The sequence below is a fragment of the Phalacrocorax aristotelis genome, chromosome 1, assembly GCF_949628215.1.
Source record: "Phalacrocorax aristotelis chromosome 1, bGulAri2.1, whole genome shotgun sequence".
Lineage (NCBI taxonomy): Eukaryota > Metazoa > Chordata > Aves > Suliformes > Phalacrocoracidae > Phalacrocorax > Phalacrocorax aristotelis.
The window spans coordinates 30,891,554-30,917,125 of record NC_134276.1 but is presented as its reverse complement, the minus strand read 5'-3'; the positions used below and the strand labels follow the sequence as shown (position 1 = coordinate 30,917,125).

Sequence of the window (25,572 nt, the reverse complement as noted above, 5' to 3'; positions counted from 1 at the left end):
GTAGATTTACCCTAAAAAGATCAAAGGAAATTATTTAAATAAGACAGCTGCAACACTTAATACCTTTGGAAGTACTTTCTCATTTGTATGTTCAGGCCAAATTCTTCATTTGTAAACTATGTGTGTTTAACTATACGCTGTTGTTTCAATGCCTAGTTGTTTTTAGCTTCTAGCTTAAGCACAGAGTTTTTTTTCTGTTGCATAAGTAAATCCCTCTAAAATTAAACTACACACACACACACCATGAACGAAGACTTGGCAAAACAACTATGCTATTTTCTACAGTAAGATACTAGTAAGAGAACTTGCAGGTACTACCACCCACCCACCCAAAACATGAACACAAAATCGTACATGCATTACAGGATCGTGAGGGTGTTTTTGTTGGTTTTGTTGAGTTTTGGTTTTTTTTTTTTAAACTTTACTACCAAAAATGCCCCAAAACAAAATAAACAAGACAAGCATATTTCAACATCATATGTATGTGTATTTTCAACATTGTTATTAAAAATATATTTTCTCTGTAAGGAGAATCAGCAAGTTTTCACATAAAGTTGAAGACACTATGTGAGAGAAGGGGTTGAAGAACAGGAAAAGGATGAAAGGAGGAAGACTAAGATAAAAAGTGTACTGATAACTAAGCCAGAGTAACTACTGAAATCCAGGAGTCTGCACAAAGTTTTGTACCTCTATGTTTTGGTCATAAAGCTAGGATAGTCACGCTATCAAGAGTGCTTCTCCGACTTCTATCCTTGTGTCTGAAGACTGGGGGGGCAGGACGAGAGACAGACAGATGGATGGGGGACACCTCAATAAAAGCTGGGAATCATGTACGCAGGCAGCTCCACTAGATCTCCCCAAGCCCCTGAAAGTAAGAGATCTGCTGAGGAAGATGGAAGGATTTTGAAGATGCAGAACTGAAATTTCATAGAAGCAGGCTCTCTGCACATACACAGAAGTCAGGAATGCTGTTAGAAAAAGCAATTAAATTGTTTAGAAGGGGGAAGAAAAAAAAAAAAGTGTGTGTGTTTGTATGATTGGGGCGTTCCCAATCAAGGAAAGAATCTTTCCTCGATTTCAGTGCTCCTTAGTTGACTTATCAAAGACCAAGCCTAATATAAAATATCATGTTCCATTTTTATTGGTTTATGGTTAAGAGTTTATGCCCAATTAAGTCTCTTTCTGATGCCACCAAAACCAGCTACAAGTGAATTTCTGGCTACTATAACTACTAATAAGCTCCTTAAATTCTATGTAACATTGTATCTAAAAAGGTACCACCAACCAGCAATCTGACAATTCAGTGATTTGGAGAAAAACATATTTAGGCCTTTCTGTTAAATACTGTACATTGTCTCAGATGCCCAAGAACATGACATAAGATTAAACGTTTACCTTGTGCCTTTTGCTCATACAACAAAAGCGCACTCTTGGTATTTCTTGGCCAAAACACCTTCCCCATCGATAGCGTTACACACCATTTGCAAACAATCATATTCCACTGCTTTTGTTACTTACTCATTAATGCAAAGCAACACAGATCCACTATCAAAGCAAGGCTATTGCTTCACTGCTGACTGTGACCCTTTCCCAACCTTATTTCTGTTTAAAATTAGAAATTTGAAGGTGAAAGACACTCAAAGGGTCTCAGTGTTCCACAGTCTAAAGCATTACCTTGTCTGTCCACCAGTGCTACTCTGCCCCATAGCACAGACATCAGAAAGTACATCTCCATATTTCAGTTTTCCCAGTTTAGCTTCTTAAACTAGAAATGAGACAGGGTTTGCACTCAGTTGGCACAGTATGAAGCAGGGCAGTTTTGATAAGCGTGTCCCGTTCTGTGCAGTCCACGAAGAGAGTAACTTACGCATACGGTAGACAGGACATTTTGCAGCAATACCTTTTTTGACAACTGGTGGTAAATTTGCAGAGCTCTTCTCTCAGAGGTCACAGTTCAGTGCCACTAATACACCGTTCAATACGAATAAACACACTGACAGTTCAATTCTTGCTGCAGGTATTAGTAATTTTTCTTTCACTATATTCATTTGGGCAAAAGACAGAATTAGAGATAATCTCACTTCACTGTTAAGAAATCTAAATGCTTCTGTTCTCAAACATCAAAACTCTAAGACCTAAAAGTGTATGTAGCTGTGTTTTGATAATACACTGTTTACTCCCCCCGCCCCCCACCAGTTTCAGTAATAGTAGTTTCACTTTATTTTTGTCATATGCTTACTCAACACTGTAATATTTACCCTGCAAATGCACTGGAATTTATAACTCTTGCTCATTCTTAAAACTTACATTTAGAAGTAAACGCCAAGTTTAATATTCTTTTACTCCTGCCTTCTGGTTGCTTTTGTTAAGGAACCCTCTTCCCCCCTAATTCTTAATGTCAGCAGCCTTTAAAGTGATACGCATATTCTGAAAAAAAGGAGAAAAGAGTCAGCTGAAGTATTTCAAAATATTACTTTAAAGGTATCAGTGTACTTTTGGCTACTATTGCATTATTATTTGGTTCAGTTATAGTCTATGATATTCAGTTAATTCGCTCAACTTAATGGAGGCTACTTTGTGGTCATGGACCAAGAAGAATTAAGAGAATAAGCTATACACCTTAATTGCTGTTCTCCCCAAATAACAGTAAGATTTTGAACTGATGTTTAAGACTGCAGTTCTGAAAAACAATCTAATTCTAACCTGGCAATTCTGTGTTAAGGTTGGGTTGGTTTTGTGTGTGTGTGTGTGGTTTTTTCTTTTAATTAAGTTACTGTAATCCAGCAATAAATTAGCCCCACTTCACCTCAAAGAGGAGCAGTCATTAAAGACTGAGCTTACACACACTCTCCACGTATCACATACCTTCTCCCAGGCAGTTGAATATTTCTAAGACTATTACCAATTTGTGTTAAAAAGTCACAATAAATGCTTTGGATAATTTTCTGAACACAAACAGAGATAACTAGCACTGATTTGGAGTTTTGTTTGTAAATTATGGGTAAGGTCATGCATACAAACTTTGACAAAAAAGGGACTGTTAACTATTTCCTGATCATGTCAACCATTTTCCCAATATAACCGTGGCAAAAGACTGGAAGAATTACAGAATTTGTTTTCAATGTAAAATATTAATAATGAAAGCTAAGCAGATAACTTCTGATTATGAAATATACTATTACTAAATTTGGAGAATCTATATCATGTGTCCAGCTATCTCTCAAAGGATCATGAACAAACATATTTAGCCTAGCTGGAGAACTACTGCATAAGATAAACATAAAATAACAAAGCCAGCTAAAAATAAAAACCAGGAAGTAAAACCATTAAGAAATTCACAAGTATAAAAAAAACCTGGAAATTTGGAAGTGCAGTTATGGTATATCAGCATCAAATTCAGTTTTACATCCTTTTTGTTTTATCTTAGCACTCTAACCACTGCTTATACTAGCTTGACTCACATATCCATTTGCATGAGGTACACTTCCCCCCACTGCAGTCATGAAAAAAAACCAAAGTGAAGGAAGTTATTCGGTACTGCAATATTGATGCTGCTATTGGAGCAATCAGTAGCAACCAAAAAGCAGTGGATTTATGTGGAAGGCAAGAAACTAAAGGTAGTCAGTTCTGACTGGACCAAGTACAGGATGTCAAACAGTTTTTATAGCTTACTAGCTAAGAAAGCAGAACTAAGGGAAGCTAAAATAGCACACAGATGTTATCAATGTATGTTTTAGTAAATTATCAGTATATTTTAGTATCAACACTGGCTTAAAAATAAAACTGAATAAGACTAACTCCTCCCACCTCTTTTCCCAGCTTCTAAAGGAGTGTTTTGTCAGATGTTGATGCATTAACTAGACTGCTATATGAAAATCTTTACAGGGAACTTGTAAAGTGTAACAAGCTCTGGGTCCTAACAGAGTTTGTAAAAGTTGTATTTCAGAAAAGCTTTCCAGATCCCTCTTGATTGCACTGGTATAGCTTGCACACAACTTTTAAAAATCTGTCTTCCCTGCACCTTTGGCATGCACACAGGAAGAAAACTGTGTGAACACTTTCAATCTGTAGCAGCATTCTTTCTGCTTGAAAGGACACATACAAAATTAAGAAAAACGAAGAAGCTATTTTCTAAGTACTACGAAGTAAGTTTTATATTTCATTATAGTGGCCATTAAAAAGCTCCTTTCCCTCCAATTTTATCACAAAAAATATTAATACTCAGTCTAGTGGATCTACTAAAAAGAAAGTCAGGTCTGTCTTAAAATACAACTTCAGTTTCTATATTAGTATTTTTAAAAAGTTCATATCATCTTTCAGACTTAAAAAACCCAAACAAAACATTTTTTCAAGCTCTCCAATAAACATATCCTTAGGTTATTACACTATTACTTTCAGAAAATTATCCTGTGACTATAGTTCAAGTTTACAAAACCTGAAGTGTATGGAGTCATTGCTAATAAAACAGAAAATGGAACAATCCTCCTCAAAATAACAATACCCATACAATACAAAACAGCTATGAAATGAAAAGTTATTAAGGTAGGGAAACAGGTTTTCCTCTTAAACACATTATATTCTTTAAAAAAAAAAAAGATTAAAATTCAAAACACCAGCTAACTCAGTTTTCTGTGCTTTTCATTAATTTCTAGCTTTCTTAAAAAATTTAAGAACAACAAAAAAATAATTTTTATTAAATTCTCAGAAGACTTGCTCAGTTAAGCCAGGAAGCAGTAAGCAATCACAGGCCTAGTGTAAAATTCTGTGCTCTCCTAAGCTGGCACCCAGTCTTTGACAAGAGAAAGCCATGCAGGCAATGCTGTTTAAATCTCCTAACTCTATGATGTACAGGAAAGCATTTCTTGCCCTCAACAGGATACTTAATACTCAAGTAGTATTTTGCAGGAACCCTGGTGGTCTGTGCACAGGATCAGTCTCCAAAGTACTGCTAGGAAAGGGGAAAATACACTAGTCAGTGTAAACCAGACTGCTTTCCTAGTTGCTATCTTATCTGAAATTGGTAAATAATAATAAATCATAGGACAGTAATAAAGCTATATGTATATATAAATTTGGCCTGATATGTAAATAATACTACTTGCACTACACAAATTCACAAATCTTAAATTTTGATTTTGTTACATCTCAGCATTGTATGAAACTATAATGCCTAAAGACAAAAACCAGGCCCACAGCTCAGAATGCAACCCCACTTGTAAAGGGCTAAATTTGCTGCATGTCTGCTTCCAAAGATTTAGGGTCAGAGTGACAATGCTATAAAATAAGGGTCAAAGCACAAAAAGACCAAGGCCACAGAACAAAGAGCTTTTCGTGTCCTGAAAGAAGTTGCTTTTTGTAAGCCTGCCTCCTGGCTCCGCCAGTAAATTTGTCTTTTCCTTGACATCATCCCTACATGACTTCTATAAAATGCCAGACAACTGTGTGACTTAAGAAAGGTGAGGCTGAACTGTTAGAAGAAATCAACTCAAATGTTAAGGGAATCCACTAGTTAACAGCAGAAGAACACCTCCCAGTAATGGCTGTAACTTTTCCAATCCTTAGCTGTATTTCTACAACTTCATCATTTAAATCAGTTGCTTCAGCAGAAGTTTCAAGTGTCCCTAACACCTTTGGGGTGCAGATTTCTAGCCATCATCTACCTAGATTATTGTTTATTCAATGGTAGCTGAGGAAATATGCAGGAGCAGCAACTCAGAAGGCTGTTTTAATTTTTCCCCCACCCCTCTGTGAAATATTCATAGAAGAAATACCATCTAACACATCTAACACACCCTTTCAAAAACGTTTATGGGTTGGCTCCCCACTTCCCCATCAGTGAGACGCACTACTCACAGAACTGAGCTCATGGTGCTTTCTGAGGCTGACACAGATTGCTAACCAGTGAAGTTTATTTTTCCAGCTAGAAAATGAACTTCACTTAGGATATGCTTTTTCAAAACAACAATAGTTTTGCCAAATTAAAGGAATTTTATTCCCTAAAAAAGGAAAAAAATAAAATAAAATAAAAAAAAGGATGCTGGGTGCCTCTTATGGCTTTATATTAAGCTAGATTTTCAATATTTCACTAACAAGCTTAAAGTAAAACCATGCTGAATTAACTAGAAGTTAATATATTAAGAAAAAGATTTATAATCCAAAACCTAAAGCACTCTAGTAGTAAAAAAAAAAATAATCAAAATTGTACTCAGCCCTATCAAACTGTCTAGTAAATATCCACAAACCAAAAAGAAGACATTCATCTCTTAACAATTAACATTTGACTCTTTTTTTTTTTTTTAAAAAGGCTAGTTGACCGTATGTTCTTTGAGCAAATATCAGTATTTCAAGAATACTTCATCATAAACCAAACCTATATGAAAGAATTGGAATTATCACTAAGTTGTGCATTATCTTTTTTTAGCAGGTCTAAAGCATAAGATTTTGAAAATCAGATCTTCCTTACTTCAAGTAATTATTTTCCCCTTCAAAACAGATGGCTTCTACCCTCAAAGTTACTGTATTTAATTTTTTTTTAGTCCTACTAACTTACTTAAAAACTGGAACTGGAGATTCAGACATGTGGAATTAGGTTAAAAAGAAAACGTAAAAAAACCCTTACCTTTCGACTGTGGAGATCTACAATGGTTTTTGAGTTTCAGTGCCAGCAAAGCAGAAGTTTTATGTTTTCAAAATGAAGCAGATTCTTTTGCTTTTACTCTGCATTAAGCTATAATATATCTCACTCCTATTTTAAACATTAAATTTGGCATTTAAGAACATAATTTAGGGTTTTTTTCTCCTAAAATTTTAATATAATTGAAGAAATAACATTATAGGAAAAGCCTAGTGTAACATATGAAAGGCCTACTCCAATCATCCTACACTTTCTGAAGGAAATGATTACTCCTCATCCCTCAAGAAGCACTGGTACGAGTATACTGATTTTCCTTGTGGTGAATAGCAGCCCACAAGTTAAGGAACTGATGCAAACTGGCAGATTTCCCCTTCTAATTCTGAGTCATATGCGTCATCTTTTTGTCAAAAGCTGGGAAGAAAAAGAGTCTCTCTTCCAGCCTGCCACATGAAACCACCTGCTTAAAGATAGAACAGACCAATATTGCAATATTGGTCTGCACATTGCTGGTACTTACACATTTATGCTTGCTTTGTTCAAATAAACAAAATTCTGAAGACAGCCTTAATGTTAACTTAACGAGAGAACTTATCTCTTTGATTTAGGGCTAAAAATTGAGCTGGTAAAAGGGAGAGGGAAAAAAAAAAAAAAAGACCAGAGTCATGTTGGCATGAAAATGCTTATTCTTAAATTGGTAGTGTCTTACCTGCAAAAGACTAAGGATTCAGTTCCTTAAAAGCTTACATGTAAGTTTGGTTTAAGCACTTGAGTATTCCGCTGGATTTGGTATAAATATTCACATTTTCAAAATCAAGAGTTCATGTGTGTGATTAGGACCTCTTTCTCACTGCACATGATTATCACATTCCACAACACCCCCCACCCCCACCAACAAAACCAAAACTGTCCCCTACACCCCAGAGAATCTAACAACTTCAGTGGGTTAAATTCCACATTCCTTTTTTTTTTTTTTTTCTTTTGAGCATTTTGAAAATTAAGAAGTGAGAAAACAATTTTCTTCTTTTACAGATTCATCAAGGTCAGTCATTGTTGGACTATATACTGTGTGATGACACAACCTCTCTCCCAAAGGCTCCAGCACCGATTAAGGTTGGGCACATCATTGCCAGCAGATTACATATTTTCAAATTGCACTGGAGTTGCTGATCAGACCTGCAGAAAACAGGTGTAAATGTTTACTGTAACAATGCATTGTAGTATTGCTATTGATTTGTGGCACTGCCAGAGTGATTTTAAGTAAGTATTCTCTTTTAAAAAAAACTTGAAAGGAAGAATAAGGATGTTTATAGTAAGTTGTGCAAAAGCAGGCAAAGAAAATGCTACTTGAAAAACTGGCACAGAGTGTTGGAACGATCATGCCATTTTAATCTTAGATCAGCTTTTTTACACATAAGTACACATAAAATATAATTATGATATATACATATATATATATGTATGTATATATATATTATATATACATATATACATATATAAAATTAGATAGAGAGATAGGTATAAACACACACACTCATGAAATGCCCTTGTGTTGAAATTTGTACTGTGGCACAAGCATTTACATAGTTGGGTGCATATATTTCAATATAATGAGAGAATTTGCATTGCTAAAATAAGAATTCTTGAGTGCTTTTCAAGAACCATGACATCACTATTTGCATTACAGGTTATTATTTACAAGCATTCAGGATGTTCTCTAACTCTGTAATGAACATTGCAACTGTGAAAACGGTAATTTATTATGTAATGCACTGTTATATAAATTGTTTAAATTGTGCACAGTATACACAGATGATCTCTCATCTTCAGTTAGATGTTAAATACAGCACCTGATTGCTCATCTTCAACCCCCCTTTTTTTTTTTTAACATTTGATTTATTTTATTTTTCTTCATAAAATTATGGGCACAAAGTACCTGTCTGATGCCTTATCCTGTTTGTGGTGTCATTTTTTTCCCCTCTCTCTCAATGAAATGAGTTAGTTATACCATCTTAACTTGCACAGCTTTGCAGTATTTCATCAGAAGTTTGTAAGAATATATTTTACTCACCATATAGTCCATTTTCTTTGATACTTAGCAGAAGGCATTTAAGTTTCAGTGCAATGTCACCTGACCTTCCAAACGCCAGTATCTTTCAGAAAACGGGTTCAACGTAGCACAAGAGCAAATTAAAAACAAACAAACAAAACCCACCACTAAATAAGTTACACCTTTTTGACAGTGGCAAGACTGAGTGAGGTAAGACACTGGAAGATGTTTCTTAACTTCTAATTCAGCAAACCATAAGAACTGGCATAACTTCCTCCTTATTGAGTGGAGCACTCAAGGATATGAAAAGCAAGTTAAAGAAATGATTTAGGAGGGTAATCACAAAGACCAGTTTTTGCCTGGGGGAGACCCTGGGAAAATCTCCATAGGCTCCCTCTTTTTCAACACAGGGTCACAGGCACCCATAACTGTTCTGGGGGAAGCTGCTGCTTTGAATTGCCCTCTAGTGTTAGCCTTCATTAATTCCTACCTCAATGACAAATTCTGTTCAGGTTTTTACATAATGGAAAGTGGGTCAGCAACATAAGTTATATTAATCTAAAAATAAACAAAATTTGAACAGCATTTTGAATGATCATTTTCGGGTCAGAAGATTGTGAGGTTGGCAAATTAAGTACTACACACGAAAAATGCAAGAAGAAATCTGTATATCTGGATAGCCAAAAAAAAAAAATCAAAAATCAAGGACAATAAAATTAAGAGATAACTTATGAACATTCTTGTATTTTACATTTCTGTTAGTTTCTCATGCAGTTTCACAAAAATATCAATTTCTGAAACAAACATTCAGTATTCACAGCCAAATTCACTGTAATTACAGTGACATAGCTAGGATCAAAACCCTAATGAAAATTGAAGGGTTGCTGGTGTAAAAACAGAACACAGCCTAGCAGTACTAATACCCTGGAAGGAATTATTCTCTCACTGCTAATTCAAGAGTCTCCTAGTTACACTCCAAACCTGGATGCAAAACAGGCACCATGCAAATGAAGATCCAGTTTTTAAACCTGGCAATTCCAGAAAGTGCAAGTGTTTCCCTGTGAGTTTATTTCAAATCATATTTTATCTACTCTTCAATTGATTAGAGAGGTCATGAATTTAGGACTGAAAGTAGTATGGAGAATACATTAGTAACACATAGAAAACACTATGGATTTCTACATACATAGCATTAAAAGATGAGCATATGAGCCTTTGTTAAAAGAATGCTCAAGTCATACAGAACTACAATCCCTAACTAATACTCACTCTGCCTGCGAAGTGAAACATACTGTTAGGTAGGTGATAAAACAGATTAAGAAAAACATACATTTGACTGCTGCTTGTATAACGCCTGTGCTTGGCATTAAAAGCATCATTCTCCTTTCACTTGAGAACGTGGAAAAAAATCTTATGGATTTGGGGAGCATGGGGACAGGGTAACCAGTACATAACCATTATTTTTGATAAGGAGTTTTTTTGCCTGTGCAAGATACTGACATTACTGCGACAGCATTAGAGAACTCCGTTCTGCAATAGACTTTTGGATATGTATTTTGATTTAGAGATAGACTTTCTTGTAAGAGCCATTACAACATTTCACAACAGATGGAGCATCCTCCTTTTCTAATTCTTGATCTTGACTAAAATATGGACTAGTTTGTAACAGGAGGAAGCAAAGTGTTTTCAGAATTACTGAAGTGATAACACACTTAAGACCACATTATCTACCCATTCCACCAAAAGAAGATTTTGCTCCAAAAGAATACAGCAATTCTAAAGCAAATGTTTTGATTTATCAGATGCACTGGAAGTCCTGGCTAAATCTAAAAATTATTTATATTATGCTATATCTATTTTTAAATGAGAAATTGTCAGTTAAAGTTGGGAAGATCATAACCATGTTCATAATTAAAATACTCTCAAAATATTTATGTTAGCTTTCATATTAATACTTATACCCATCTCATTCTGTGGGGAGTGTGTTTAAAAAAAACACACCACTCTTCATATCAACTAAGAAGGGGATGGCTAAAATAATGAAAATCTTTAGCCTGAAGGCTTAAAAAAAACCAACAAAACCCACAAAACAAAAAACCCATAGAACACACAGGAAGTAAAAAGCAAGCTCTTAAAATTTAGTGGGTTGATGGAAAGATGTAAATATTTTAGAGATATCTGCACATTTCTAAGATTTTTAAGTACTGCACAAATTTAAAAAATAGGTATTGCTGATTTCTTGCTTTGACTAGGTTATCTTAGTAGTATATTTTGCTAAAAAGAACCAATTTTCTCAAAAGATTGCAATAAAAATTTAGAAAAATAACAGAAATAAACATGTTATCTGGAAAAAAAACCAAAAACCCTGCCCCCAAACTTAGGAAAAAAAAAAAGTACTGTGAATATCCATGTATTTAAAATAAATTCAAAATTAACAAAGCTAGAAACAGTGGTTTACTGAAACACACTACTCAGTTAGCAACTGCATCTTCATACATGCACTTTTTCATGTTAGTGTGTGAATAGCAGTCTAAACCAAGGTGGATTAACGAGCCACCACTACAGTAGTTGAACATTTAAGAACTCTGATTACATTTCTCATTTCCCCACCCTCAGCTTAAATGTATGGGTTTACATTAGGTTTTTATTGAAATAAATAAATAAAATTAAAAATAATAAAAAAGGGGCAATACCTTATTCTTATATATTTGCATTTGAGTGAGAAGAGTAAGCACTCAAATATCCCAATTAGCATGTTTTAACTTTTTTCCTAAAGAATTTGTAGATCATTTGTTTTTCTTTCCCTATTGCCTTGCAAGACCATTTTATCAACAGACAAGGAAAAATGAGGTATAAGTATACCAGTCTTAAATCCTTCCTATATACATGTTTCATTAAGTGCCTAATCTAATAATAAAAGTTAATGTCTATTTAAATCTAATAGTACACAAAACTCCATTTTAAAATAATGTTAGGGCTGGATATAGTTTAAAATAACAAAATCCAGAAAATTCAGTTGTTTCGATTTTCAAAACTTAAAACAGCCATGCCTCAGATATCATAGGGTTTCCAACAATGGCTGATTTTACATGTGTTGTAATAACTAGACATGGGTTGCATTTATAGCTACATATCTCCTTCAGGAAAATTATTTAAATTTCCTTTGAAAAGCAAGAGAAGTCCTTAAAGCAAGCATAGGTGAGTTGACAAAGTAATCTGCAACAGTTCTTTTGGATGAGCAAGAAGCATGCATTGTCAGCTTTCAAGCTATGATTCAGTCAATAAGGTCTGTAGAGCCTCAAGTGTATACCTACAGTACGAATAGTAAAAGTGGCCATGAAAAGTCACACGAGAAGCACTTCAGCAAAGAAGCCTGTACATTTTTCATCTTTTCAGCCTCATTACAATTAGATATTGCAAAACAGTTTATAAAGTCAAGCTTACAATTTGCAATAGCCACACCAACAATTTTTAAGGGGCCAGCACTGCAGCCCTTATTTCAGGCTCAACTTCCAACAAAATAAATGGTAGTTTTGCTAAATAAGAACTGCAATAGCAGAGGCTGAGAATAAGAAAATAAAACAAACACACCCCATACCTCTCTTGAAAGTTTCACCTACTCTTTGAGTCATGAAACAGGCACACTGACTACCAAATACAAAACAGTTCCAGGAAAAAAAAAAATATTTTGGGCCAAATTTGAGCATAAAAATGTTCTAGAACCAACCAACACTGAGAAAGTGGATTCTAATGATAACTGACAACTGCAGCACTCTTGAAAGATATTTGAGCTTGTAAATTAGTAAGACTCAATTAGTGCATTACTGCAAAACTCTTCTCTTTGGACTTCATAAAAATTATTTAGACTTGTCTCAAAGTCCAAAATACTTTAATATCTTTTATTCATTAAAGGAAATAAAAGTATGCATCCAATGAGAACATGATTCTGCAAATCCTTATTCATGGTAGTGAGTCATTAGGACTACTTGTATATTTAAAAGTTTGCAGGATTAGGCCCTAAATTTAAAATCCCTTTGATTTACAGTTGTGAACCAGAAACCATATTTTTTTGCTGAATAAGAATCTATGAGAAATACTCTGAACTTGTGTCAGACCAAGGAACACTCCATCAAACTTTCACCTTTTAAATATGTCACAAGGGAGCCTTAGATACCTTCGCCTTGCAATATAATCCTGATTTTCATTAACAAGAATGTAATTGCTTTTGTACAGGGGAAAAGAAAAAGAATGAACAAACTCAAAGAAGTGTTCTGTGAAATCCTTGTATTCCTAAGAGAACTAGAAGAAAAAAGGGGGGAAAAAAACCCCAGAAGTGCAGTACATTCAGAGCAGAGTTTCTGGACAGACTGTGATATATTTATTTGGGAGCATATTAGGCATGTTACCCAAACACATAAAAACACTTTCACTGTGATTTTTAATCACAGAAAGAAAAAGATTAAAAATTAAGGAATTACCTACTCACAAATCACGAACTGCCAAGCTTATATGAAGTTATGTTTCACTTCCTATACTTTCTCTATTCAAAGTTTTGTTTCTCAACTGATAATTTTCCATAGGAGGTCTTAACTACCCTAAAATCATAGTATTATATGAAAAACACATTCAGAACATGTCTGCCTCAAATACTTCTGTAACAGGAGGTGTACTGCTGATAAAAGCCAGCAATTTTTCAGTTACACCAGCCATTGGTTACAACAATGAGGAAATATGACATTTACACCTCACTGTATTTGTTTGGTATAAATTAGCAGTTACTGGAATAATTTAAAATTCTGTTTTTTAAAACTTCTCTTATTTTATGGTACAATTACTTCCTACAAAAAAATGTGCTCTTGAAGACAGACAGATTTGATTAAGGATAAAAACTGGATTCCAGCTGAAAGCTGGAATTACTAAAGTCATGACATGTTCATAAAATTTGTTGTACTGTAATATATTTTGCTGAAGATAAAGTCTTACAGTTTTTAATAGTCCATTTAGTATTTAAACAAATTTACTCAATTCAAGAGTAGTTACTATTTTAATTTCAATTGTTTATGTAAATGGTTAGTTAAGATTATTCATATACAAGTAGATAGGTTATGATTACTCTGAATGGATTTCTCAGTTTCAGCCAAATTACTACTTTTAGTGCAGAGCAGGACTTGCAATATGAGTGTAGCACAGTCCATATTAGTTATTCTTAAAAGTTCACTGTTTCACTATATATATATTTACCGACAAACAGATAAGATAAATAATATTTCTAACTATTCTGGTACAGGTGGAGGGCTGTGAAGACCATTTTTTTCCTGTTTTATGCTTCTTTGCTTGCCAGGTAGCTACTTTATCAATGCCTTGAAAACAAATTTTGCACAGTACATTGAAATGCCCTCAGCTAGCTCTCTATTCTATTCTTTAGCACACCCTCCGACAAAAAATAAAGTTATTTAAAAATACGAACACTATATCATCCGTACTTTGTTTCTGGATTAGCAACATTTCAGTTGGAGTAATTCCTAAAACAAGAATATGAGAATAACACTATATGGAGAATTTATATAACTCCAAGGATCAAGGCTGTTGCAAACTCAGCTTTTTATACATATTTTTGGCCACTTCATTTCCTTCTGAACACAGCTTGTGCGAATACTTTTACTTAGTCTTTTATAGTTTTACAGGAAGAGTGTAAAGAAGAATTATTTTAACAAATAAAAAAATTGAACAAATGCAGCAAAACTGGCCTATTTTGAATAATGTGTATACTACTACACTTTTTTTAAAAGTAAAGAACATATGTAATAAGAGGAATGTTAATATAATATATACCATGCTCATGCTCCATCGACCTTCCAGAGAGAGTTTTTCAATCACAGGAGTAAGCCGTTCTCCAAAATCAGCTCTCTATTGAAAGGTCGAAACCTGCAATAAAAATGTCATGTATTATAACATATTTCCAACACCCACAGTTTCATGGTTGATCCCCAAACATAGATGTAGGTCATCGGCTTGACCCTCGCATTGTCTATGTTACAGGAAATCCTAATTTTTAAAATACTTATTTTTTTTAACCAAACTAACTTGATTAGGAACACCTGTGATATGCCTCTTTATTATCAGAAGCCTCCTGAAACGAATAAGATTAGCATGTTTCTGCTTTCATTCTTCCCACAGCATTTTAAGATGAAAGTAGAAAAAAAACACGGGGGGGGGGGAAGGGTCTTGTTCTCCTCCCCCCCCCCCCCCCCAATATCTCCCTCCACCCTCAAACAAACAGGTAAGTACAAACTCCTTACAAACTACTTAATTGATGTGTGTTTACTGCTGTCATATTTCCTAAAATATCCTACTGACTGTTAAGTATTTAACTTCTGGTGTTTTCTTTTAAGGAGCTTTAATTTGTTTTGCTCTTCAAAGCAGTACCATTATTGGCTTTATTAAAAAGTAGCCTACAAATATTACCTACTTCAAAACATGTAATGGAAATATTACAGTAATATAATACACTCCGAGAGATGAAATAAATTTAAGACTTAAAATAAAGGCAAGCCATGAGAGTAATTAGGCATGATCAGGTAAGGACAAAGTGTAATTTGATGGAAGTAGTGACTTAGTCAAATATCTACTGCAGGAAACAATGCATTCACACAGCCAGATTCTTAAATTTATTTTGACTTTTTCACTACAGATACCATGACAAGACACATCCTATGCCCAATAAATGAGTAGCAGATGTCTAGATCTGGTCACCTGTTTACAGATATTTCCAGAAATTTGTTCTTTATTCTTTAAGTGTATTCCAGAAAACATTAAAAGCCCCCTCACAGCTATAGAACTATAAAAAGCACCCTGCTTTAACAAAAAAAAAAGGACTTTGTATTTTCATGTATTCCACACATCATCTATTTCACCTTTTTTTAAAAAAAGTTTCTGTTCTTAAACCAGCAACACAAAAACTCTTCTAAAAATTCTCCCCTCCCCATGCTTATACTAAGATTTAACATGCTTAAAGATAATACTGAAAGTGGACTTACATAAAACCATTTAAAATGAAAATACAAGCTTAAGCCCTATTCGATGTGTAATTATCTTTTTCTCAGACCAAATCTTCAAGTGATTTTTAGTTCATGCTAAATAAAATAATTAGCTGCAGCTAGATTCAATGTTGAAAAGTTTATTAATAATCTATTTACTGTGGATACACTCATTGCAGCGTCTGAAAACAAACTAAATAGTCACGGGGTGGGGGGGGTCCTATTTCTAACAGTGGTTTCCTTTAGACATTAATAACGATCACTGAAAGTCACTGCTATTTTTCAGTTTTGAGCAATACAACAATAACGCCTTCTGTTTTAGAAGACATATCGGGAAAGTTTCAACAAAATAAAAGATAAATGTACATAATTTACGTTTTCTACTGATGTGTGTATGTGGTAATAAATATGTGTGTGTGTGTCTGAGGTCACCCTTATACCCTAGCAACTGTTCACTACCGAGATATGGAAAAGTGTTTAGAGTTATATAAAGTTATAAAACTTAGTATTCTCTGTAAAGAGAACCTTTTTTTTTAATGATACACTAAAATATTATTAGATGCAAATATTAAAGTAAAAAATTGCCAAACTTTGAGTGTTAGCTGCACCAAAGCTCAAGTTCTGCCACCCTCTAATATTCATGCAAGCCTGCTGGAGTTCTCACACAACAGCATACGAAGCTAAGATCAAAACTATTCCTCAACTGTGATACTATCAACTGTCCAGTGAATTGATACAGCCCAAAGTTTCTTTATTAGAATTGGAATGTTTCAAAAACTTACAATAAAGGGTTAAAAAAAATAATCAGTACAGGCATTGCGTTACACCCTATTAAACATGACAGAAATTTTTAGACCCAGCTCGTCCTAACCATTTCTGAAATTGTCCAATATTCTATTTTTAATAGATTCCTTTTGAAACCTAAGTTATCTAGCTTGCTATGTATTAACACATCAGTTACCTAAGAATTCTGTGTAACTCCTGCCAATAATGCAGAAAACAAAAATGAAATTGCAAAGCAACATTTTCACTGAGTAAAAGAAGTTACTGCAAATCTGTAGCTACACATCTCTGCTCTGTTTGATGGCCCCTTCGTATTTATGGGGCATATAATTTTTTTTCTATCTTTAAAATACATTACTAGTTCTATTAAAAAAAAAAAGATGGCTGTGAGAAGTCACAGAGGATTATGTTCAAGAGTAATTTGGGCAGCCTGTTCAAACAAGATTTTCCAAGTATTACTGATAATAGAAAAGATCATAATTTTTGAGATCGAGTTCCAGTGTTAGATGTTAAGTGTTTAGAATTTGTAATAATGCATGTATGTAAAAAAAAAAATCTGTGACGAACACTTATTAATGTACATAAGTTATTTTTAGTTTTAAAAACTTTATCATAAAAATATTATTCTGTTTGTACACAAAAGCCTACAATTTCATTCCCCATTTCTTTCACAGACAGTCAAAACTAGCCCAAGATGCGCTCTACCTTTGACAGTTTGTAATGAATGTAAATTACTGGAATGACTTGCAATGGGCCTTGGGTGTGGGTGGATGACTATCTACAACACAGAATACCTGCAGCATATTCATAGAATATAGTGATAAACTTCTCAGTTCTCCCTTATATATTGAGTACTCAGTTAATTGCTTCCCAATGCAAGTAACAAAAAACAGTAAGGCCCTATAAAAGAAATGCTAACTGTTACGTGGCTATTTTTATGTAAAGAAAGGTCATGTGCTTGTACACATGTAAAAGTTTTACAGAAAAGCATTGATACACCTGCTAGGTTGGCTTTTGGCACCCAAGATGGATGAGATGTGCACCTTCCCTACAGTGTTCGCAGGCAGGGTGTACACAGACAGGTAGGGTGTGTGCAGTTCCAGTTGTACTTCACTACAGAATCTGACGTATTAGTCATAAGGATAATTAAGGAAATAAGGACTACAATTTAACAGCAAAATTTCCTTCCATGACATTACATCTTGGATGAAACAGTAAGAAGTTCAGAATTCCAGAAGCTAAGCAAAAAAACCCAAACAACCAACCAAAGAAAAAGAACCCCATGGTACCTTGTTATCGTATATATAGTCTGCCTTTAAAATGTTACTGCACTAAGCTTGCTATGCAATGCTACCCTAACACATTAAAAAGTCACATAGTTATATAATCACACTTTCAAGTTACTGTTATTTCTGAAAATTTTTTTAAAAAAATCTCAGAGTTACTCCAAGCTTCAGCAGATTTATATCTATAAAATTAAAGGTTACCTCTTGGAAACTTGCAGTACAACTTATCAGGCTTTAAAAATAATAATAAAAAAAAAGACAACTGAAGCTTATTTGGATATTTTTCCTTCGAATCAAGATAAAAGGATTAGATTGAAAAGAAACAAATTAAAAAAAACACACACATGGTATAGCTAAGCAATATTCTATTAAGCACAGAACTTTAACTTTCACTTATCAATATAATATAAATAGTATGTTTAGATCTTTCAGTTCATTTGATATTTCCTCTGAATGTAACTTTTTCAGGGCCAAGTAATCCCAGTTAATGTTTGACATTTTAACTAAGGTGAAAAATGCAAGCAGTTCTACAAGGATCTATTTAAGCTACATCATTTTTTCCCCAAATATCTCAAAATAAGGAGTACATCAAGCACAAGAAAGGAAAACCTACTTAGCATACACTATATATTGATACTAGATTGCTTACTGCTTTCATTTTAGCCACACCCACCTTTATGTAATAGTAAAATATGGGAATGGTGCAGCTGAGAAATAAAAGCTGAAAAAAACAGTTGTTTTATTAGGCAAATGTGTGCTAAGCGCAGATCTTCATTAAAATGAAAAATAGGTAAAAATTGCACGCTATTGAACATGACTGTTGAACAGTGGGCAAAAAATGCATACGCACCTGTACAATACTAAGTTATAGAATTTTATTTACTAAACTAGCTATGACTCAGGACAGTTATTTCCTTGAAAGTGAAAGTCAGTGTCTGTGAGTGCACTTCCACTGTTGAATAGTGTAAATCTCTTCAAATCCTGATATTTCGAAGTATACACAGCTACAATGAAACAGCTCTGTGCACATTCCCATACTGACTGTTAAAAACGTTTCTGAAAACAGTCTGAAAGTAATGATGCAAATCTAGAGAAGTAAGTGCTAAATTTCAATAGGATCTTACTAGGATCGCAATTTCAGAGATTAAACTGAATTTTCTAGCTATCAGGGCAAAAAGGTATAAATTCCGGAGACAAATGAAGCAGCTATTCCCAGGAAAAAAAGGACTGAAAAAGTGTAATTTGTGTACTGGATTAAAAGAACCCAGGGAAACTAAGGATTCGAGGCAGAAAAACCTCCTTGAACTATTGTATTTCTGTGTTACACAGAAAATACCTTGAATCACAATCCAGTTGCCATGCTGGAAACGCTAAGTTTTGCATTTCACTTTAAGACTACACGCTCTCAGCCATGTACACAGAAATCTTTTGTACAGCACTTCTGCACCCCAACTCTTCCCTACGTCCCTCCTACGTTCTTCGGTTAACTCGTTATTTTCGGTGACGAGGGTGCTAAGCGCACAGGCGGCCGGTTTTGGCTTTGAACGCCGCGGAGGGATGTGCGGGGGGGGTGGGGGGTGGGGAGTGCGGGGGGGTGGGGGGGGTGGGGGGAGAGGAGCGGGGAAGGGCTGTGACCCGGTCCAACCTCCCAGCCCCAGCACCGCGGCCAGCCAGGGGGGGCAGCAGCCGGTCCAGTCTGTGCTGAACCGGCGCCTTAACGGGGGGCCCGATGCTGCCGCCTTCGCTGCGCATCCTGCGCGCCCGCCAGCTCGACGGCAGCCCCGATCGCTCGGCATCGGGGGAAAACAGCCGTACGCCTTCCTGCCGCCGGGAACAAAAAAAAAATATATAAAAAAACAAAAAGGGGGGGGTAAGGTCGGGCGGTCGAAAGTGAAGAGGGAAGTAGGAAGAGGAATAAAAAGTAACGCTAGAAATTGTAGCTGGGAATGAGCCCGCTGGCCTGCCAGCGCCTGAGCTCCGCGCGCTGCTTTCGCAGGGTGTTATCCCGGCCGCCGCTCCCGCCCAGCGCGGAGCCGCCGCGGCGGAGGGATGCCGCCCGCCGGAGCGCCCGCCTGCCCGAGCGCCGCTCCGAAAGGCGAGCGCCCACGCCGAGCCCAGCCCCGAGAGGGTTAAACGGCGTCGTGGAGGAAAAGGCACCGTGTCACATATTATGCGTGTGCGGCCCCGGGGGGGGGGAGGAATCGCTCGGCGGATAGACTGCGAGAGCGATTTCGGCGCCTATCGCAATAAGCACGATCGCGCTTATACAGCTACCGGAGCCCGAGAGCTCCTGGCCACCGAGAAATGACATAGAAACAGCCACCAAAAAATAGCTAAGCCAATGACAAATAGCGACCCGGGTGACAGAGACAGAGAATTTTGTAGGCGGAGAAGAGGAGGTGAATGGCCAGCTCTGATCACAGCATTAGGCTAGGCTAGGCTATCTATGGGGAGGGTATTTACTCGGTTTTGGGGTGTGTGGGAGGAGAGGAAAAACACCTACAAATAGCTGGCGCGATTCAAATGGCCTCGGATTATGTTCCCCCCGCTCTAGTTCAGGAAGGAAACTCGCGTTTTAACGCTGGGGGGGGGGGGGGGGGGGGGGGAAGGGAGGGGGGCAGAAAAAAAATAGCCCTGTGCAAAAGGCGATGAACGGCACTTTTGGTCCTTCGTTAATACCCAAAGGGACAGAGATGATAAATGTGATAGCATGTGGCAGCATAACCGTCACCCAGGTTTCTGCTAAAGGCGGCTCTGATATCGTGACACGGGAAATTAAGCGCTTAAGTGGGAGGTGGAGAAAGCGCTTCAACAGAGAAGTTAATCTGCTAACATGGAAAGGAAACAAGCGGAGAAAAAAAAACAAAGGTTGTCCTCTTATTTGGGGTGGGGGGGGGAAGAGAGAAGGGAGGGGGAAGAAAAAAAGCGAAGGGGCATTAATCCGGGTTACGAAAACACGGGGAGAGAGGAAGGAGGGGGCGGGGGGCGAGGAAGGGAGATGTGCATGTAAGTGGGGAAGTCATCCTGGCCGCTGCTGCCGCGGAGCCGGGAAGCAGGAGCCGCCGTGTCCCGAGCGCTGCCCCGAAATTTCCACGGCGGAGAGGCGGGGGGGAAGGCGGGAAGGAGGGATCCGCGGGGCGGTGGGGGTGGTGAGAAGTGTGTGTGGGGGGATCAGGGGAAAGCCTGTCATGTCATGTCACGGGAGAGCGGGGCGCACACCGGGGCCGCGGCGCGACCCTCCGCTCCGGCTGTCCCGCGCCTCCCGCCCGCCCCGCGCTCCCCCCGCCCGCCTCCGCGCCGCTCTTCCCCCGGGGCGGGCCGCCGGGCTCCCGGGATCCCCGCCCGGGCGAGATGCTGCCCGCCGCCGCCACCCCGGGGAAGCGGGGTTACCTGCCGGCGGAGGCAGCCGCTCCCACCCTCTGAGGCTGAGGGAAGCGAGTGACAGATCCGCCCAAGAGCCAGCAGCGAGACCTGCCGCCGCCTCCGGGAGCCTCCCGCCCGCTCCTCGCCGGGCTCCTGAGGCGACTTTTCCCAGCGGGGGGGGGGGCGGCGACGTGGTACAGGTTGCTCCCGTTTAACCGAAAACGGGCTTCCCCCACCCGCCCCCCCAATTCCCTCTGCCCCAGCCGCGCCCGGTCCCTCCGGCTCTTACCGCCTATGCCGGTGGCGGCACCCGCTCCGAAGCACGGCGGTGGTAGCGGCGGCGAGGCGGCGGGGGGGGTGAGGGGGGAGAGGAGGAGCGGAGGGGGAGGGAGGTGACTTTTGGCGGCGGACCGGCGGGGCGGCGGGCGGCCCCGCTGAGCCGCGGCTCCCCCGCGGCAGCGATGCGATCGGGCATCACTCGAAAATGGCGCCGAAAGAGCAGGGCTCTTCATTCAAATTCGTTAGAGCCAGCCCCGCCGCCCTGGGGCATGCCGGGAAGGGAGGGGGGGGGCGGGAGGGCTGAGGCAGCGCTACGGACACGGCGCTCGCTGTCAATGCCGCCCCTCCCCCCCACCCCGCTCGCAGGCAGCGCGCGCTCCACGCCCTCCCCGCTAGCGCGCGCTCCCGCGCTACCAACCCAACCGCCACTAATGGGGGGGGGGAGGAAGAGGAGGAGGGAGGGAGAGAGAGAGAGGGAGGGAGGGGGGGGGAGGGAGAAATGTCACCCAGAGTCCCGGCCCGCGGGGGAGAGGTGGCGCGTTAGAGATGTGTGTGGGGGAGAGAGAGAGAGGGGGAGCGAGACCTCCGCCGGCCCCGCGGACTTGTCAAGGTAAAGGCGCCGGGGGGGGGGGGGGGAGCGCGTTTTGGGAAGGTAGGGAATGGAAGCCGGCGGGGGAGGGGGATGTGCGCCAGAGGACCTGAGGAAAATATGAAGAGCGCCTCCCCCCCCCCCCCCGCGACTCCGAGGACCCCCGCGGCTCCCGCACCGCTCAGGTTGCAGCCCCCCCTCCCCAAAGCCGCGCACCCCGCCGAAAGCCGGCGGGTTTGAAGCGCTCGGCGCTTGCCCACATCGCGCGGAGGCAGCCCGCGGGCCCGATCCCGCCCTGGCAGCCTCCCCTCCCCTCCCCCCCCCCCCCCCCCCCGCCGCCTCACGCGCTCCGCCGCACCGGCTTCGCGGCAGCGGCCCGGCTCCCGCCCGCCGCCGCGACCCCCCCACCTTTCCCCTTCCCCTTCCCCGCCAAACCACCCCCCCCAACCCCCCCCGCCCGGGCTTGCGAACAGCCTGTGGCGGAGCGAAGCTGAGCGGTGGTGTGTGTGGGCGCATCTCGGGGCAGAGCGGGCCGGGAGTGCCGTACACTGGTCATTTGAAAAAAAATAATCTCTCCGAGGAACTTGAGGGAGCGAGGTTCAACTCTGAGAGCGCTCCCGCCTCGGCTGCTCGCAATGCTCGGGGGAAAAGCCGAACTTTCATTTTCACGCCGCACAGCCCCCCACACCCCCCCCACACCCCCCGCCCCAAGCCGTGACCGATCATAAGGTACCTGATGGTTGGGTTAGTGCTCCTATCCCCATTTCACAGATGGGGAAACCGAGATGGAGGTTGCGAGCTGCTGCGAGACAGGGAGGGAAGGCAGGCAGGCTACAGTGCCGCCCGAACCACTAGTCTGCACTTGACTTTGGGCTGCTGGAGGATTCTTCCCTGTGAGCTCTCCCCGGGCTCTGCGGACCCCTGCCTTTGTAGAGAGACCCAGCGCATCACTGCGAGCGGCTCCTCAGGATTTTTGACTTAAGTGGTTTTTTTTTTCTTCGTTTGTGTTTTTTTTTTTTTTTATCTGGTACGCTTTTAAAAAGGGAAAGGAAAGCAGTCAAAAGCAGAGGCCTCGGACCTGCAAGCTGTTGTTCCCATGAGTTTGGGGAAGATTTTTCAGAAGTACATAATGAGAGTTTGGGAGCTGTGTTCCCACTGACTTTCAGAATCTCCCCCTCACGTCTGTGGGCTAGTCCTCTGAAACTCAGTTGGACTACTTGCAGACGAACGTTAGCAGGCTCAGGGCCTAATGCTTCTCATGATTCCACTGTTCCCTTGTAGAGCTGCACTGACAAAAATATAAGCAGAACAAGTTCTGAAGGGAGAGGTAATTTCTCTCTCTCTCTCTTTTTTTTTTTTTTTTTTTTTTTTTTAACCAACTGACACAGTTGAGAACAGCAAGCTTTTGGGCTCAAAAACCTTAGACCATCATGGCTACGAAAACTGCTGCTACTCAGAAAATATGTAATTCTGGAGCTCCTTAGTGAAAAAGTAGTGCAAAGAAACATGTAAGTAATCACATAACTAATATTACACATTTATGCTGTTATATTTTCCTCGGATTTGAAGTTTGGTATTGCTGAAGAAACTGATTCCTAATTTTTTTAACTAAGTTCTCAGTGAAAATTAGCCAGATGAAAAAAACTTCAGTTCGTAAAGGTTCGAAACCTTGTCTATTAAAAAGGAGGAAATATAAATTATTTGGAGTACATTTACATTTTTGCTCTTATTTTTTTTTTAAATTACCATGAGCAAAATTTTCAAAAAGTGTGCCTTCCAACTGAAAAGAATGATTAGTAAATGTCGTCTAATTTTTTTCTGAATGTTATGTGCCTGTGAAAAGAGAGCTTTGCAGTAGAAATAGCAACGAAAACAGTAAAGAAAAATATAAAATTATTGTATTGCTGATACCACTTCTCTGTATTTAGGTTATGTATAGGTTTGCCCTAAAATAATTGTAGTTATTATTTTTCACCCATTTTTCCAGCCGTAATATAAGAATAAGATACAGAAGATGTCATTCAGTTTAACAAGACATGATATTCTCTTACATGAATCATGCCATTGTCCTTTCAGATGCTATTCCTAAGGTTTCATTAAGATTTTTAATGAAAGTGAAATTTTTACACCCCCTAATATCTAATACTTATTCTCGGATTCCATACTTAATGCATATAGGCCCCGATCCTGTACAGACTGAAATGCATATTATTATGTGTAAGCACACTGAGTAGTTCTCTTCATTATTATGCTCTTGTATTTGGGACTTAAGAAGCTAATAGTGGTATTACACAATCATTCTCAGTATTACTTAGGACTGCACGAAACATCAGCCTAATGTAATAGTCTTGATTTACATCTTCCATCCATATCTCTTTTAAGATAAATAATGCACAATTACAATAATTTAAGGATCAGAATGGGTAAATATTTAACTGATTATCAGAACAAGCAAGAAAGGCAATTGCTGTAGTCTAAAAATCCGTGTAATATGAGGTGGGTATTGCATTCTCTGGCTGTAGCATCTGGGAGAGAGAGGATCATCAGTTTGTTTCCTCAGTGACTAGTGAAGCCAAAAAGCCACAGCAGGAACACAGCTGAGGACAGAAGGGAGAAAAAGGGATTTTGAGCCTCACCAAAAGTGGTGTCAATTCTTTAGATCAGATTTCCATTCCAAACAACTTGGGCTCATCAGATTGGTGGAAGTCTTATCTGCAAATATGAGGTTAAGCTGCAGTTTCTGTAATGGACTCCTTTCCTCGTATAGTTCTCATTACAGCACTACCTGAACACCTTCTAGTAGTGCCTGCCCTCTGTTACAGATTCTTCTCTTCAGAGTGTGTCATTATATTGTCAGAGAATCTCCTCATACTGTAATAAGTGACATGACCAGCATTTGTCATATTATCTGTTCTTCTGTTGCCAGGGTAAGGAGCATGTGCAGTTGAATGTTTTCCGTTTATTTTATCTGTCTTTTCTTCCATATACGTGTTATGTATTTATGTTAGTGAGGCAAGGTCAAAGTCATGTGGTTTGTTCTTCAAGCAAAATGCAGTTAGGGTTCTGATGGCCCTTAGCTCCTAGGGACATTAATTCTATAGACTTGCTCTAGCCCAGAGAAAGGTCTGTCTCTAGAAATGACAGCTTTTTCCCCCTTGTTGCGCAAGTTCTCTTATGTCAGAAGAGGGAAACTGTTGACAACTGGATCCAGTTTAGAGACCTAGTAGGCATTTATTTAGGAATCCTGGAATTAGGCCCTGGAGGGTCTTGAGACCCTGGATCTGTAATTTAACATTCTAGGAAAATCAGTATAGAGTGGAAGAGAGGGACTTACAATAACCCACATTGCTGACATGACATCCCCCTAGCTTCCTGTAGTTGGAGTTTCCTATATGCAGCAGACTTTGTGCTTGGCTACATGGAATTGCCTAGGTCCAGTTGAGAGGTGGCAAAACCGAAGCAAGGTACTTATCTGCCAAAATGGCACAGAAGCTCATAGCTAGTCAGGTATGATTAGAAAGCTGGAGGCTGTCTTCTGACTCAGGCACACATTA

General features: G+C 39.3%; 3 long non-coding RNA genes across 6 annotated transcripts in view; 1 reads left to right on the top strand and 2 right to left on the bottom strand.

Annotated features, from left to right (window-relative positions):
- Window positions 1-21,649, bottom strand: part of LOC142054183 (uncharacterized) — a 58,737-nt gene extending 37,088 nt beyond the window's left edge. For both annotated transcript variants that reach the window (XR_012659458.1, XR_012659459.1), the window contains exons 1-2: window positions 21,440-21,649; window positions 14,514-14,606 (exon numbers count right to left, since the gene is read on the bottom strand). This is a non-coding gene — a long non-coding RNA (uncharacterized LOC142054183). The remainder of the gene's footprint in view (window positions 1-14,513; window positions 14,607-21,439) is intronic.
- A 254-nt stretch (window positions 21,650-21,903) lies between these two features.
- LOC142054169 (uncharacterized) overlaps window positions 21,904-25,572 on the top strand; it is an 88,398-nt gene continuing 84,729 nt past the window's right edge. For both annotated transcript variants that reach the window (XR_012659448.1, XR_012659446.1), the window contains exons 1-2: window positions 21,904-22,039; window positions 23,407-23,526. This is a non-coding gene — a long non-coding RNA (uncharacterized LOC142054169). The remainder of the gene's footprint in view (window positions 22,040-23,406; window positions 23,527-25,572) is intronic.
- Window positions 24,425-25,572, bottom strand: part of LOC142054176 (uncharacterized) — a 48,907-nt gene continuing 47,759 nt past the window's right edge. For both annotated transcript variants that reach the window (XR_012659452.1, XR_012659453.1), the window contains one exon: window positions 24,425-24,615. This is a non-coding gene — a long non-coding RNA (uncharacterized LOC142054176). The remainder of the gene's footprint in view (window positions 24,616-25,572) is intronic.